This window comes from Nicotiana tomentosiformis, chromosome 7 (assembly GCF_000390325.3).
Source record: "Nicotiana tomentosiformis chromosome 7, ASM39032v3, whole genome shotgun sequence".
Taxonomy (NCBI): domain Eukaryota; kingdom Viridiplantae; phylum Streptophyta; class Magnoliopsida; order Solanales; family Solanaceae; genus Nicotiana; species Nicotiana tomentosiformis.
This window is the reverse complement of record NC_090818.1, coordinates 94937699-94954562: the sequence shown is the minus strand read 5'-3', so window position 1 is coordinate 94954562 and position 16864 is coordinate 94937699. Positions and strand designations below refer to the sequence as shown.

The 16864-nt window shown below is 36.6% G+C and overlaps 1 long non-coding RNA gene across 1 annotated transcript; it reads left to right on the top strand.

Moving 5' to 3' along the window:
- Window positions 1–468: 468 nt before the first annotated feature.
- On the top strand, window positions 469–7679 carry LOC104107572 (uncharacterized). The gene is made up of 2 exons (XR_688828.3): window positions 469–944; window positions 7123–7679. It is a non-coding gene; the product is annotated as an uncharacterized lncRNA (long non-coding RNA).
- The last annotated feature ends 9185 nt before the right edge of the window (window positions 7680–16864 follow it).

The following is a 16864-nucleotide window of genomic DNA, read 5'->3' as shown; positions in this document are numbered from 1 at the left end:
GATCGGGTTGTCTGTAGTAGTCATCTTCCCTTTGGACCTTAGATTATACTGTGGATCATGTAGTTTTAGGTATCAACACAAATCAATCTCTGTTTCGTGGATAAATAAATAAAGCGATAAAGCAAGAAAATAAAGAAAAGTAGAAGTTAGTCTTAGCGTTTGCATAGATATAATCACATAGAGCAGTTAGTTCACATATTCAGACAAGTGCATTTCCTAAGATATGTAAGGACCTCTCTTTGCCGGAGGTAGGCCTATGTTGCAAGCGTTTGACAAATAATCAGATTCCAGCACATTCGGATCCGGAGCAAACTTAATCTTTCATTGGTAGAATTTTGTCGGTTACAAGCGGGTTTCAAAGACTTCATTTGGGGGGGGGGGGGAGGGGGGTTACTTTTCCAATAGCTACAATATGGTTTTACTGGGTTTACAAAGGGGTTGCATGGGCTTATAGAATCTCCCTTAGGGAATGAAAAGTACAAAGAGGAAATCAACGAGTAATGCAATAGTCTTTCCTGGAGTCTCCTCCCAAGCTCACTACATAAAAAGGAGTTATTAAGGCGATTTTAATACGACGGTTAAACAATGATTCGATACATAAAATGGCTGTTTTGAACCGCCACTGTGTTATTATAACTTTTCATATATTTGTTTGATTTATCTTAAAAAGCAAGGATATCTCACTCTCACAAATTAGAAATCCCTCGTCACTCTCCATACCCCGAATAAACCCTACTTTATACAATCTCCATCTCTCCCGCCCACAAATCTCTCATCGGCAGTGTATCACAGATCATCGTTAACTCCCCCTTCTCTCTGTGCATATTCTCTTTCCCTCTTCTCGCGAAGGCCCTCGATTGGCCAGTGATATGGTGGCATTGATTTGGAAAAAGAACAACGAAGCTTCTGGTCTCCGATGATGTCAAATCCCATCTCTAAACAAGGTCTTCTCTATTTTCTCTATGTGTTGATTACTTATTCATGTGGATTTAGGGTTTCATTGTTAGTTTGCTTTTGTTCTTTGAATATAGTTAGTAGATCTAGGGTTTTGTTGTATGTATCTGCTGCTCTAATAAATTATTTAATTTGTCGTTAAAATTTAGTTGACAAACAAGAGTTGTGTATGGAGTAGAGTGTTTTTGGTCGTTTAATGTTATATCATCCAATGCAGTTGTGAAATGGAATTGGTTGAAGAATTGGGTTGTTCTTATGAAATTGACTATGATATCATTTGGAGTGATATTATTCTCTTTTTCATTTTTAGATGGAATTGTTTTTGAGATTGAGTGATTTTATTCTCCTTTTCCGCCTATGTGATAAGGGAATAACATTTTTGCCGTCAAAAAGTTGCTAGTTGTTGCTGCTTCTACCTATTTCCTCCGCCTCTGCAAATTTATAAGGTTTTTGTTTTCAACAATTCTAAGAAATGTATGAACACTTGAAGTCCACTCACATTCTCCTTTGTTTTCTATGCTTGTCTTGTGTTTCTGGTACTTAGAATTTGCACTGTACTACTGAACATTTTTTTGAGCACTTTACTATTTCTTGTTGACTCTGCTTTGTTGTGTCGTGTTCACTCTGTCACGATCCAAATACCCAGTATAGGCTGTGATGGCGTCCAATGTTGCCGTTAGGTAAGCCAACGGTGAACTATCCATTTAATTATTTTTTTTATTATTTTTAAAGTCATGAATTTTTATTTAATAAAGAAACCAATAATAAATGGTCATGGTGATGTAAAGCATAAAATAAAACATAAGAGTGAAGTAGTAAAATAAATAGGCATAAACCATAAATATCTACTAGCAATTTTCAAAACTCGGTGTCACAAGCGCACAGGCAATCTAGTAGAATATACAAAACCTCTACAACTACTGTCTGAAATAAAATAGATAGAAATAGTAAATACAACCCGGGTGCTGAAGATCGGAGAATGGAAAGCAGCTCACCACTAGGTCTAGGGTAATGCAGATACGTGCCTGGACGGACACCAGATGTACCTACCTCAGTACCTGCACAATTTGTGCAGAAGTGTAGCGTGAGTATGTAAAACAACGCATACCCAGTAAGTATCTAGTCTAACCTCGAAAAAGTAGTGACGAAGGATCGACATCGATACTTACTAGTGGTCAATATATATAAAGTGCAAGAATTATAAATAGGCATGAAATAAAACAGTAACAATGGAATAAGAAGCAATAAATAAGTGATTTTTTTAACAAAATATCAATTTAAAAGTCCTCAAATATCACATGCCAATTTCAACCAATAAGAGCCAGCAAGTAATTATAATTTCTCAAGTCATGAAGGAAATATCGAGTATAATCGGACTCCTTGAAATATCACGCACGAGTTATGCTGAGGTCGTATGGTCCGATCCATAATAATCGTGTACATACACTACTGAGGTCGTACAGACCGATTCAGGGATACATCTCATTATATATAAATATTGCCGAGGTATTCCGCCCGATCCATAGGAATAGGGGAACTCTTCGGACTACAGGATATACGTTTACAACAACAAGATAAGTACATAAAGGAACATAAATTTTCTATCAATAATCGAATATTTCGCCAAAACCCAAAGTAACAAAGCTTGGTCTGATATAGTCTCTAATCAAGTCTCACTTACTAATACAAGCAATTAAATTACCAAGTTGGATTCAAATAGTACAAGTAATTGTATAATAAAGTCCTATGTCTACCCGGACATAACATTATTTTTAACTACGTACTAACTCTCGTCACTTTGTGCGTACATAGCACCCACAATTACTAACAAATAACCATTTAAACACCTATGGGGTTAATTCCCTCTTACAAGTTTAGGCAAGAGACTTACCTCATTTTCAAGTCCTCTCCCCGATCCTCAATTCACACTAATAGCCTCAAATCGATGCCGAGCAATTCGAAACCAACTAAAAGTCATACAAACTAATCAATATATGCTCAAAAGTTCTCAATTTAACTATTAGAATAATTACCCAAACCGATTTGGAAAATTCTTAAAAGTCACGATCGGGCCCCCGTGCCCGGATTTTGAAATATTTTGTAGATAAATGTTACCCGTAACCTTACAAACTCAAATATATAATTTATACTCAATTTCATAATTATTTTCGTGGTCTAATCCCATTTTTACCAAAACCTAGGAGTTTTAATATAATCCCATAATTTCCACAATTTCTATGTTAAAATCTACCCATAATCTATGTATTAAACTCACATTATATAGAAATTACTTACCTTCAATTGCTAGGTGAAAATATCTCTCCAAAAAGCTCTAGAATCGGCCAAGAAATGTGAGAAATGAAGGAAATAAGCTAAATCCCGATTATTAAAAGTTTCTGCCCAGTGAATCCTTTTTTGCGATCGCGAAAGAAGCCTCGTGATCGCGAAAGAAGCCTCGCGATCGCGAAAGAAGCCTCGCGATTGCGAAGGCAAAACTGCTCCTCGCCCCAAAGGCCTTATTCACGAGCGTGATCAGCACCTCAAAATTGCGAAGGCTAGCCAATCCATCACTATGCGAACGCAACCGGCCCTGCGCGAACGGGAAGGGCAAAAGGGCTTCTGACCCCAGACCAGTCCCTTATACGCGAACGCGGGTCGATCATCGCGAACGCGAAGGCCACTGGTCCCCAACCTTTGCGAACGCGACCCATACATCGCGAACATGAAGAAAAATATTACCCAACCTCCAAATCCTTTATCGCAAATGCAAGAATCCTTTCGTGTTCGTAAAGAAGAAAACAAGCACTAGCAATTTCTGCAATTTGGACTTAACTTCGTGTGGTCCGAAACACACCCCAGCCACCCGGGACCCCGTCCAACTGCACCAACAAGGTTGTAAACATAATACAGACCTACTCGAAATATGTAAAACAACATCGAAATAAAGAATCGCTCCCTAAAACTAAAATATTCAACTTATGAACTTTAAGCTTCTTCAACTAGCTCCGAATGCGACAAACAATACTTAGACAACTCGGAATGACGTCAAATTTTACGCACAAGTCACAAATCACCATACGAACCTATTCTCGGGCTCAAAATCCCAAACGGATATCGATAACACCAAAGCCTACTTCAAACCAAATTTACAAAACTCTAAAACTTCAAGGTGACGAGCTCGAAACACACACTTAATTTATGCTCGCTAATCAAATATAGTATAGTATAATATTGTATCCACAAGGATTGGATTTAAACAGTATTCTCATAGTTTTTAGCTTGATCGCTATCCAAGATGATCAACAATTGAGATTTATATAATTTTTTATTAAAATTAATTAAGATCTAAAGCTATTGACTAATGACAATTGAAACAAGAAAGTTATCAGTGGGAGGAAATAGGGGTTGATAGGATAGGTGTAAGATAATTGTTTGGGATATAACTCTAGATAATTCACTTGTAATGTTTAAGTGAGTCTCTTGAATTCACTCAATTATCAGTTCAACCGTTTAGCAAAAACTCCTCTCTCGATTAAGTTTCAACCTCACAAGATGAACTAATTTAAGCACGTGATGATATGCAAGAATGCGTAGTGAATTGGTCTTTAGGAAAATATCTTTCGGTTATTCTCCTAACTAAGTTTAATCAATGATTCAACTAGACTCTTTCGATTACTAAGAAGAATCTATGAACTCAACCAACAAAATAATATAAATTTGTCACAAGTTATGCCTCTCTCGATTACATGAACAAATGAATATAGATGCAACAGTTAAATCATCCAAAAATGCTTCAATACATAAAACTAGAGTTATAATCCACAAACAATCATCAATACACCATATCCATCAAACCCTAAAGGGCACTACTCCATAGATATGGAAAAATTCATCACAAATAAAATTAACGTATGGGAAAACATAAATTCAATCCAAACTCGGGTCTTGAGTGAGGAAAGAATGATGAAATCCTTGTACTTTTGCTCCTCCTTGGCTTCCTTAGGTCTAAAGTGTGTCAAAATTTTTAGAAAATAATATTTTTCCATGTATTTATACCAAGTAGGGTCGGGCCCAAACGAAATCACCCTTTTCTAGCCGTAATAGAAAAACTTGCAAACTTAATGCTTTTCATGCGTCGCACTATGCTATGCCCAGTGCATCGCATTAGTGCAATTTTCTCGGTCGTAAACTCTATGAACTTAGCTTGTCTGACAGAATTTTTTACTGATGCTACGCACTATGCCATGCACTATGCCTAGCATTAGTGTATTTTTTTGTGAGACCCAAAAATTATAAGTCTCTGAACTTCTTAAATTTCTGACGTACATTTGCACTGATGCGTCGCATAGTTCTATGCATGGTGCGTCGCATCAGTGCATTTCCTCAGAGTGTTGCTTCTTCCTTGATTTTTGACGACCAAAAGTGATCCTCGACCCCCGAACACGATCCCGGCTTAATCCCTTGGGCTTTTACTCAGACTTCAAAGCTCCAATTATTTGATTTAGCTCCACAATATCTACATAACTTGGAATCATTTCTACAAGGCATAAAATATGCAATAAGTGAAAAATACTACCAATTAAAGCTCAAAATAAGTAAAGTGCAGTAAATTAGAGTGCAATAAGTGACTAAAACACGAGATTATAGCCTACCATCACAAGGCGCTAACTTTCAACATTAAGCGCCGAAACGCTCCCGGATTACACAAAACCGATCCGAACATACGCCCAAGTCCAAAATCATCATACAAACCTATTGGAACCATCAATACCGGTTCTGAGGTCGTTTACTCAAAGTATTAACTCAAGTCCAACTTGGCCATCTTAGGCTACTATTAAGGAACTAAGTGTTCCGATTTTAACCCGAACCTTTCCAAAACCAAACCAACCATCCCCGCAAGTCATCAAACAATAAAATCACATATGAAGAGTCTTAAATAAAGAAACGGAGATCTAGAAAGCAAAACGGCCGGTCGGGTCATTACACATTTTTAGTCCGAGTTTTGCACTATATGTAAACTAGAGTCATTGTTTGCTTGGCTGTGTGTTTCTTGACTTGTGACTTGGTGGCGTGTATGAGAAAGTTACTCTCGTGTTCCCTTTATCCTATAGTTAATAGCCCGATATTCGTAAATTCAATTGATAATAAACCTCACGAAAAGAAGAATCATATAAGAATGACCATATATTTATAATCAAATTGACTATATAAGTTTTTAACTTATGACAGCTATTTCAGGACAAACACAATTAGATATACTGATAAAACTCTACCTTGAAGAAGCTAATAGGTAGTACCACAAGAAGCAGAAGGAAATTTTCCAGTTTTATGTCATCTTTATCCATCAGATTGACTAGTTGTTGTGCAATATAGAAATAAAGTTGTCTGAGAAATAAAAAAAGAAAGAGAATTAGGATAAACCGGCAATTTGACTTTCTTATGAGATTTAACTACTAGAGTAACTCGTAATCAAGTTTAGTACATGAAGAGTTGTCTAGTTTTACTTATTAATCATGCTTTTTCTACTAAAATAATTTCGTTGATTTCTGATTTTTGTTAAACTTTTGAGTAATCAGTCTTTTCTAATATATGTTTATTCTACTGAGATTGGACAAATTTAGAGGCTCTACTCAAAAGGGATCTTCGCTTCTTAATCACATTTCTTTTGTGTTTCCGTTCTTTTATTTACTTTGTTGGTTAAATTCTTTGCATAGTCTGATTGGTGATAAGTTTCAATATTTACGAGAGTTTGACTTAGAATTATTGTCCACAAATCTTCTGAAGATGAGAATAATATTTCTTGTTTTTATATTCTAACCTTTGTTTGGATCAGTCGTATAAATCTAACTGAAGTTGGTCGACATTCTTTTATGACTGATAGCGTCTATAATCATGTGTTTCAAATGCCTGGTAACTTTTTCTGTTAATTTTTCTACTACGATGTGCATGTTAGAGATGCAACATGTAATGTCCAATTTTTATTAAAAAACTTTTCCTAATGATATTTTATGGAAAATAATCAAATCACTGACTAGAAGAAAACTTCCCTTATATCCTTGATCTCTTTAAGAGACAGAAACTTAGAACACATATTAATTAGTCACCTTGTTTTGGAAATTGCTAAATCAAACCTTGAATTTTAATATTTGATACTCATTTGTTGTTCAGATAGTATTCTTGAGGCTGGTAGAGAGAAAGTGCGATGACATGATCTCTATCCTGCAGAAAATAAAAGCAATCTTGTCCTATTCAAGGTATTCACCCATGATTGATGATGATGAACATATATTGGAGAAGGCCATACATAGGGCAAGTTTTAACTTCTTAGTATTTTGGTTTTAACATCGTAATATTTTGGAGAAGGCTTACTCTGTGAATCTGAACTTACAAGTTCTTTAATTTAACAAGACTACAAACACAAAAGCATGGCGAAACCTGAGTTGTGAGCTATATAATATATGATATCGGACATTCATATTAGAAACTATACCCATGATATTTGTAAACTTGCTCTTTTCTGACTTTCTAGACAGTATGTCACTTTTCCAATTGAGCCAAAAAGATCACCATACATGTGTTAATTAGTAATCATTGTTAGGATCAAATATCGTTTTATTTTTTGGATCTTTTGTTGAATAATTCTTTAAAACTTAAGATATTTGATGATGTATTTTGGAGTACTTGTGTGTTTTATACAATGAAGATCTTTTACGTTTGAAACTTTATATTTTTGTCAAATTTATTGCTTTTTAAAGCATCATAGATGATTAGAAGCATAAGGTGTAGTAAGTATAATGTAGATGTGGAATAAAAAAATTACTCTAATAAATAAATTAATCTAAAATTACGGCACTAAAAATGTACAATAAGGGTGATTATTAACTGCCATAATATGCAGTATGTTTTGGCACATGATTTCGAATTGCGGCGGTTTCAAACCGCCATATTATACAAATGAAAACTGTCGTATTATCCGCTCGACAATTATGGCGGTTTTGTGAAAACTTCCGTATTACGCTTGTGGAGGACGGGATTATGGCGGGTTTTAAAAATGTTATCAATGCGTATTATGGAAGTTTGAAACCGTTGCAAAACGTAAAAATAACCGCCATTATATCATTGTTTATTCGCAGTGGCTCTCTTCTTTTGGATCTTCAGGATCCTCTTCCACCTCCTCCTCATCCTCATCATGATTGTACTCTGGTTTCTCTTCTGGATCCTCCTCTGATTCTGTCTCAGGCTCGATCTGTATGTATTCAACTATCTGGTTGTCATTATCCGGCAACAACAGCATGTGATCAACCAATACCGGAATCACATGTTGATACATGGCATTGGTGACAAGGTAGTGGGGTAGGATCTCATGGTATATTCATATGGCTGCTGCCGAGTCCTCCAATCCCATTAATACCTCTCTACTAGGCTTGACCAATTCATCTTCTTTATTGATTCACACAAAATATTCAGGTGTGCACCAGGAGTTTTGCCCCATTCCCATTGTGATCAGGTCATTCCACTCGTCCTGGAGTCTTCTTACCCTTGGGATCGAAATCTGCCTGTTGTAATCATGTTTGTACAAAGTTGTTCTTGAACCGGAGAGGCACGTCTTGAATCAATCCAAACTGTCCCAGAACCCTCAGTGGTGCATACGTTTGAGTACCTTCAAGACCCACCAACTCGATGAAGTATTTCCCCTTGCTTCTCATGATCACTCTACCAATCTACCAAGAAAGTTTCTAGTTAATGAATTCTTCGCTCAGATTGGTCAAAAGCTCCCGCCATTCTTCCTGTCTCTCCTAAGTAAATTAAGGTCATAAGAAAAATTTACATGTACTTTAATAACTTCAGCATAGTTTGAGAGCAGGCATACATCCAACTAAGGCCCCATCTCATTAAACACTTAGGCTAATAGATTCATTCAACATTCCTAAAAGGGCATGCCAACCAATTAGGCCAGAAGAGACATCAACCTGAATGGGGAAGTTAATTTTAGTCTTGTTTAATCCTAATGACATGATATCTAGTTATAACAATACATAGCCTATCAGACTCCCCAATTTTCATACCCAAACAACTTCAGGTTAAGTCCTCTATAAGAAGCAAGATCAACATGCATAAGACAATAGGTAATAATATTTACTTTAACTTTGTAAGGCAAACAAATCAAAATAAACTAACATTTGAACATGTGACCAGGTTCACTAACAAAGTATGTCAACAAAACTCAATGCAAAATTTTGTGTACAGGTTATTATGACAGGCATACATGAACCAGAATAGTATAGTGTCATGGTCAAGTCTAACAGTTAGAGTCATTCAAGTAAGAACATGTCATCATGATCATTAGGAACACGTCTCTTAATGAGAATTATTCACTAAACCAATACAATATCATAGAAAGGTCAGAATCATGGAAATTACCAATACAACATCATAGAAAGATCAGAATCGTGGCAGGTACAGAGTTAACACACAGATATAAATACAAAATTCCTCAAGCTAAGATCATATAATAGTCCATGGACACAGTTGAATTATTGTGACATCTGTGAGCTCAAGTATAGAAATTAAGAAGAGTTATTCAATCAACGTAGTAGCCAGAGCTTCATGTGGTTTTCATTACAACGCTTAAACAGTCATGATATGGCAAACACTAACACTAATTATAGGGGTTAATCATAACAAATTATATACAGATATGAGAGCATGTTTGTCTGATATACTAACAAGGTTTGTTATATGTCTTCTTTATCATGAGGAACACACATAGATCATTTCATCATAGTAGCATGAATAGACTGTCAGCTAGGGTCAAACAAGTTCAATATGGGAGAATGGACAAGGGTGGAAGTCATTTTTGTTGAACGGAAACTATACAACATGACATCACAGACATAAAGATCAATTAGCACAGTACAGTAGGTATGAGGTATTAACAGGACATCAAGAAGGGCTCAAAAACATGGTTTAATTAACATATCTGAGGTGATTGTGTTTATGTAATTATTTTCTCGACTAACAGGGGTGAATCACACATAAAATAAACTTAAGGTTTCAACTCAACTATGTAATGACCCGGCCGGTGTTTTGAGTTTTTTTAGTCCCGATCCCCTATTTATTACCTCCTCTATGCTACATTGTGGTTATGTAACTTGTCAGGGTGTTTGGCTTTGGTTTCGGGTGAGTTTCAGAGTGAAATGGGATACATATTTCCTAAGTTGGAGGTTTAAGTTGTAAAGGTTGATCGTAGTTTGACTTGTATGAAGACGACTCTAGAATGGGGTTTTGATGATTCCAATAGCTCCGTATGGTAATTTTGGTCTTAAGAGTGTGTCCGGATGTTGATTTGAAGGTCCGTAGGTCGTTTCGGCATGAACTGGCTAAAGTTGAAAAATGGGAGATTTTGAAAAGTTTGATTGGGAGTTGACATTATTGATATTGAGGTCGGCTCCCGATTCTGGAAGTTTGAATAGGTCCCTAATGTCAATTATGACTTGTTTGAAAAAATTAAAGTCAATCAGAGTTGTTTTGGTATGAATCGGTATTGGTTTCGAAATTCGGAAGTTTATAGTTGCATAGACTTGAATTTGGGTTGTGATCCGTAGAATCGATGTTGTTTGATGTGAATTTAGTACTATATTTCTAGATAATCTCATCTATTCAGTTAGAGCTCGTGATTCTGTACTACCTAGTTCCGGGGATATGTTGTGATTATCATCGTGTTGGCCTATATTTTCTTTATTTCCGCATTTATGTTATACTCTGCTTTATTTTATCATATTTTACTGATTTAAATGTTGATAAGTGATCGGCTTACCTAACTTTAGAGACTAGGTTCCATCACTACTCCAATGTAAGGATTTGGGTCGTGACAACGTCATGGAGTTCGTAGTTCTACAATTGAGAAATCAAGGATGACGTAAAGGAATTTGTGGTTCTAACAATTAAAAATTAAGGATGACGTCATGGAATTCATGATTCTACAATTAGGAAATCAAGGATGATAACATGGAGTTAGTTATTTTATAATTGAGAAATCAAAGATGATGGTATAGAGTTCGTAGTTCTATAATTAAAAAATCAAGGATGGCATCATAAAGTTCATGGTTCTACAATTGAGACATTAGGGATGACGTCATAAAGTTTGTAGTTCTACAATTGAGAAATCAAGGATGACATCATGGAGTTCATGGTTCTACAATTGAGAAATCAAAGATGACAACATGGAGTTCATGGTTGTACAATTGAGAAATCAAAGATCACATCATAGAGTTCGTAGTTCTACAATTAAGAAATCAAGGATGATGTCATAGAGTTCGTGGTTCTACAATAGAGAAATCAAGGATGATGTCATGGAGTTCATGATTCTACAATTAAGAAATCAAGGATGATGTCAAGAAGTTCGTGGTTCAAAAATTGAGAAATTAAGGATGATGTCATGGAGTTCATGGTTCTATACGTGAGAAATCAAGGATAATGACACAGAGTTCGTTGTTCTTCAATTGGGAAATTAAAGATGACGTCATAGAGTTCTTTGTTCTATAATTGAAAAATCAAGCATGACGTCATAGATTTCATGGTTCTACAATTGAGAAATCAAGGACGATGCCATGGAGTTCGTAGTTCTACAATTAAGAAATCAAGAATAGCGTATGGAGTTCGTAGTTCTACAATTAAGAAATCAAGAATAGTGTATGGAGTTCATAGTTCTACGATTGAGAAATCAATAATGGCATCATAGAGTTCGTAGTTCTACAATTAAGAAATCAAGAATAATGTTATGGAATTCGTAGTTATACAATTGAGAAATCAATGATGCCATCGTAGAGTTTGCAGTTCTGCAATTGAGAAATAACATTTTTACCTATCTATACTATATTAGAAACTTATTTACCCTCACCAGAGAGGTTTTAGCTTAATTAAAATTTCATATACAATTTATCTATCACAACCCAAATCTCACATGTCGTGATGACGTCTATCACAATACTAGGCAAGCCGACAATCACAATAAACGAGGCATCTTTAAATTTGGAAACATAGTAAAATAAGCTCAAGAAATCGTGGTGTCACTAAGTAAATGAGTATCTAACTGACAACATAATCTGACTGCTAAACACTGTCCAGAAAGGTAGAACAGTACAAATACCTAAAAAGAAGGAGAGTCAAGGTCTGCGGACGCCAAGGCAGCTACCTCAAAAGTCTCCGATAGATAAAGCTCCAAAGCTAACAACCGCCGTGCTCAGAAGTACCTGGATCTGCACACGAAGTGCAGAGTGTAGTATGAGTACAACCAATCCAATGTACTCAATAAGTAATAAGACTAATCTTGGGCTGAAAGCAGTGACGAGCTCAACAAATATAATCCAAATACAGATTTTTTAACAATACATATATGACAGGTTATATGACAATAATATCTTAGAGAAACTCATAATCTATAGGAATGTAGACATGCTTCTAGGTTTAACAGTTAAGCTCAACACAGATAAAATATGCCAAGTATGACCGATATGAGGAATATTACATCTCTATATCTACATGTCAATGTGCATGTCACATGTGATGCAACACAATGAAAACCTCACGTACTCAAACTCTCAGAATACTCAATTTGACTATCTCAATTCTCGCTCATCACACTCAGTCACTCAGCGCTGTACGGTACCTGAGCTCACTGCTGGTATGACAGACTCCAGAAGGGGGGGATCCTGCCTAAATGCTAATAAAATCTGCAGCGGCGCACAACCCCATCCCATCATGAATCAATAATACCTGCTGCGGCATGCAACCCGATCCCATCGTGAGTCAATAGTACACGATGCGGCGCGCAGCCCTATCCCATCAATACCACTCATAAACAGGCCCTCGGCCTCACTCATTCATCAATCTCTCCAGTCTCTCGGGATCACAACACTCATGCCAAATCAGCCCAAAACAATGATACATGATGTGACAATAAATGGTAACAGAGACAGAGATATGATATGCAACGATGAATGTGACTGAGTACATAACTGCAATTTAAGCAAATAACTCAGTAGCAAAAGAACGACCACTGTGGGTCCAAATAATACCAGCACATAGCCTAAACATGATTTCTAACATGAATCACAACTCAAATTCTCTAACACATAGAGTATTCATGAGTAATAGCAAGATTCACTGACCACACAGTTTCACGGGATCGACCGAGTCACAATTACTACGATGCACGCCCACACGCCCGTCACCTAGCATGTGCGTCAACTCAACACCAATCACATAACACATATTTCAGGGGTTCACACCCTCAAAATCACGTTTAGAAGTGTGACTTACCTCAAACCCTGCAAATCTCTACTCCGACAAGCCCTTGCCTCCTAATTCGGCCTCTAAACGCTTCGAATCTAGCTACAAATAACTCGATACAATCAACATATGCTATAGGAATCAATTCCATATGAAAAGGCTAAGTTCTTTAACAAAAGTCAACCCCGGGCCCACGTCTCGAAATCCGACAAAATTAACAAAATTCGAACACCTATTCAACCACGAGTCCAACCATACAAAAATTACTCAATTTCGATCGCAACTAGACCTTCAAATCCTCAAATTAAAACCTATGAAGTTTTTATAATTTTCCTTATTTTGTTTTTAACCCAAAACACTAATTAAATGGTAAAAACAATGATAGATTCATGTATAACAATCAAATTCGAGTTAGAATCACTTACCCCAATCAACTTCTTGAAAATCCCTTCAATAATCGCCCAAATCTGAGGTCTCAAGCTCAAAATATGAAAAATGGGTACAAACCCTCGATTTTGATATTTTAACAGTCTGCTCAAAGATTACACATCGCGATCGCGGAATTTCCTTCACGATCGCGAAGAACAAAATATTTAGTAGCCCAAAATTCTTTTATGCGTTCGCGAACACGGTGACCAAATTTCCCTGACCTACGCGATCGCGGACAGCCTCACGCGATCGCGATGAACAATGTGTGGGAACCCAGGCCTCCTCTACCTTCTTCGCGAACGTGTCCCCCTAAAATGCGATCGCATAATACAACTCCCTTAAGGCTTCGCGATCGCAGCTTTAACCACACGATCACATAGAACAAAATTTCACCTTCCATACCTTACCCTCCGCGATCACGGAAGAGGAAACCAGACGCACATGCATTAGCAAACTTCAGCAACTCTTCAAGTCAAATTTCAATGTGTTAACCATCCGAAATCCACCCGAGGCCCTCGGGACCTCAACCAAACATACCAATAAATCCTAAAACATGATACAAACTTAGTCGAGGCCTCAAATCACATCAAACAACATCAAAAACATGAATCGCATCCCAATTTAATCCTAATAAAACTAATAAATTTCCAACTTCTACAATCGATACTGAAACCTATCAAATCAACTCCGATTGACCTCAAATTTTGCACACAAGTCATAAATGACACAACGGACCTATTCTTACTTTAAGAACCAAAATCCGAGCCCAATAACCACAAAGTAAACTCTCGCTCAAACTTATGAACTCTCCAAACATTTATTTTTCCAACTTTCGCCAATTCAAGCCAAAATCATCTACGGACCTCCAAATGAATATCCGGACACACTCCTAAGTCCAAAATCACCTTAAGGAGCTATCGGATCAAAACTACTTTCCGGAGCCATTTACACATAAGTCAACATCCAGTCAAATCTTTTAGCTTAGGCTTCCAACCTTGGGACTAAGTGACCCAACTCATTTCGAAATATCACCGGAACCGAACCAACTATCCCAGCAAATCACATAAGAACAAATGAGTATGGAATAAGCAATAAGTGGGGAAACTGGGCTGTAATAGTCAAAATGACAGGCCAGGTCGTTACATTATCAATTATATACAAGTCAGTATTAAATGAGTATCCCTTGATTGTAGCCTCTTAATTTGGCAAATCCCTTTAAACCCTCACAATTCCTTTCTTCCTCACAAAAATCCCAATCACAGTTCTTTCGCAACCTGTCTCTAGCTTAATCCCCTGTCGTTGTATGTTTATCTACAAGCACAACCATATTTTCGGTTACCCATGGCAACAATATGAAATCTTTCTAAAGATTTCCTCTTTCTCTATTTGAAATCAGTGCTCTTTCTACACCGACTGAACAAGGTTTTTTCTTCTAAAACTCATAATTTTCTCTAATAATTGTGAAGAAAGGGATTAATTTTTTATCAATTTGAATTTATTCATTGCTGAAGCTTGAAGCTTTTCAGGGCTTACCCTTATCTTGTTTGCAGTCCGATGGAGGGATAGCAACAGATAAATATCAATTATATGGCTCGATTATTCTAATTGAAATTATCAATCAGTAAATTTTGAAGGTGTTTGACTCTATACTATTGACAACCATTAAAAAGTTTCGAAAATTTGAATTCAAATTCAGATTAAAAACAAATATTAGTTGTTTGGATTGGGTGTTGTTGCAAACGATTGAGAATATTGTTTGGAGTTTATATCTCAATTTTGAGGGTGTATGGTAAATGTTAGATTTAATTTTGATTGAATTTTCATATTGAAACTCGAAAAGAAGAAGAAGAAGAAGAAGAAGAAGAAGAATACATAACATACAATAGAATATAAAATTGTATTAAAGTTGTATTGTAGTTGCATCTGTTGAGAAGTTGCATCAGAGCTTCACTCAATTTACTATGGCCTCTTGTCTGCAATAAAACCACTATGTTTATTCTGGGGAGTTACACAAGATGAAAGAGCGAAAATCTTAAGACATCTACAATTTGCATAAGGTGAGCTCCCTTTCAAGTATCTTGGCATCCCACTCTCATCTAAGAAATTGTCCTTAGTTCAAAGGCAACCCCTGATTGAAAATATTATTCCAGAAATAACTTCTTGGACAGCAAAGAAACTCCCTTATGGAGGGAGGACTTAGCTAGTCCAGACTGTTATTTTTGGAATGCAAGCATATTGGGCCCAGTTATTTATGATCCCAGTCAAGGTTATTAAAATGATTGAAGCCTAAGCAACATCTGGTCTGGAGCAAATATGGTTACTAAAAAAGCTCTAGTAGCCTAGGAGAAAATGTGTATACCAAAGCTTGTTAGAGGGTTGAATCTTGTTAACTTGAAGCTATGGAATAAAGCTGCTATAATTAAAACTTGTTGGGATCTTTCTCATAAATAGGATAAGTTGTGGATCAAATGGATTCACACTCACCATATAAAAGGTCAGAATATTATGGATGTTTCAGTACCACAACAAGCATGCAGGATGGTAAGGAAGATACTTGAAGCAAGAGCCCTAATGGAACAGATACATGTCAATTATACTTCTAGCACACATATCCTAATATTTCCGTCTTTCTTTGACTGCGGTACAATATTTGCCAACCAAGTAGGGTAATTGGTGACCCTTACCACGTTTGCTTCTATCTGCTTGGTGACATCTTCTTTGATCCTTAGACTTAGATCTGGCTTGAAGTTCCTGGGTTTCTGCTTGACCGATGGTTTGGCGGGATAGGTGGGCAATCGATGCGAGACGATGTTGGTACTTAATCCGGGCATGTCATCATATGACTAAGTGAATACATCGATGTATTGTCGCAGGAGCTCTATCAATTATTCCTTTTGTTCCGCTTTCAAATAGATGCTGATTCGAGTCTCTTTCACCTCTTTTTCACTTCCTAGATTGATCACCTTTGTCTCTTCAAGATTGGGCTTCTTCAGGCTTCTAGCTGCTCGATCTCTTGCTGTAGGTTCTCGGGCATCATACTCTCGTCGTACTCTTTGTAATCTGGATCGTTTTGCTCAATGGTTTCGTTACATGTCATAATCACAAAACGCGAGGGTTTTATCAATTTGATTACTGAAAAGAAAAATAGAGTCTAAATAAAGACAGATAAATTTGTGATGATTTTCAGAAA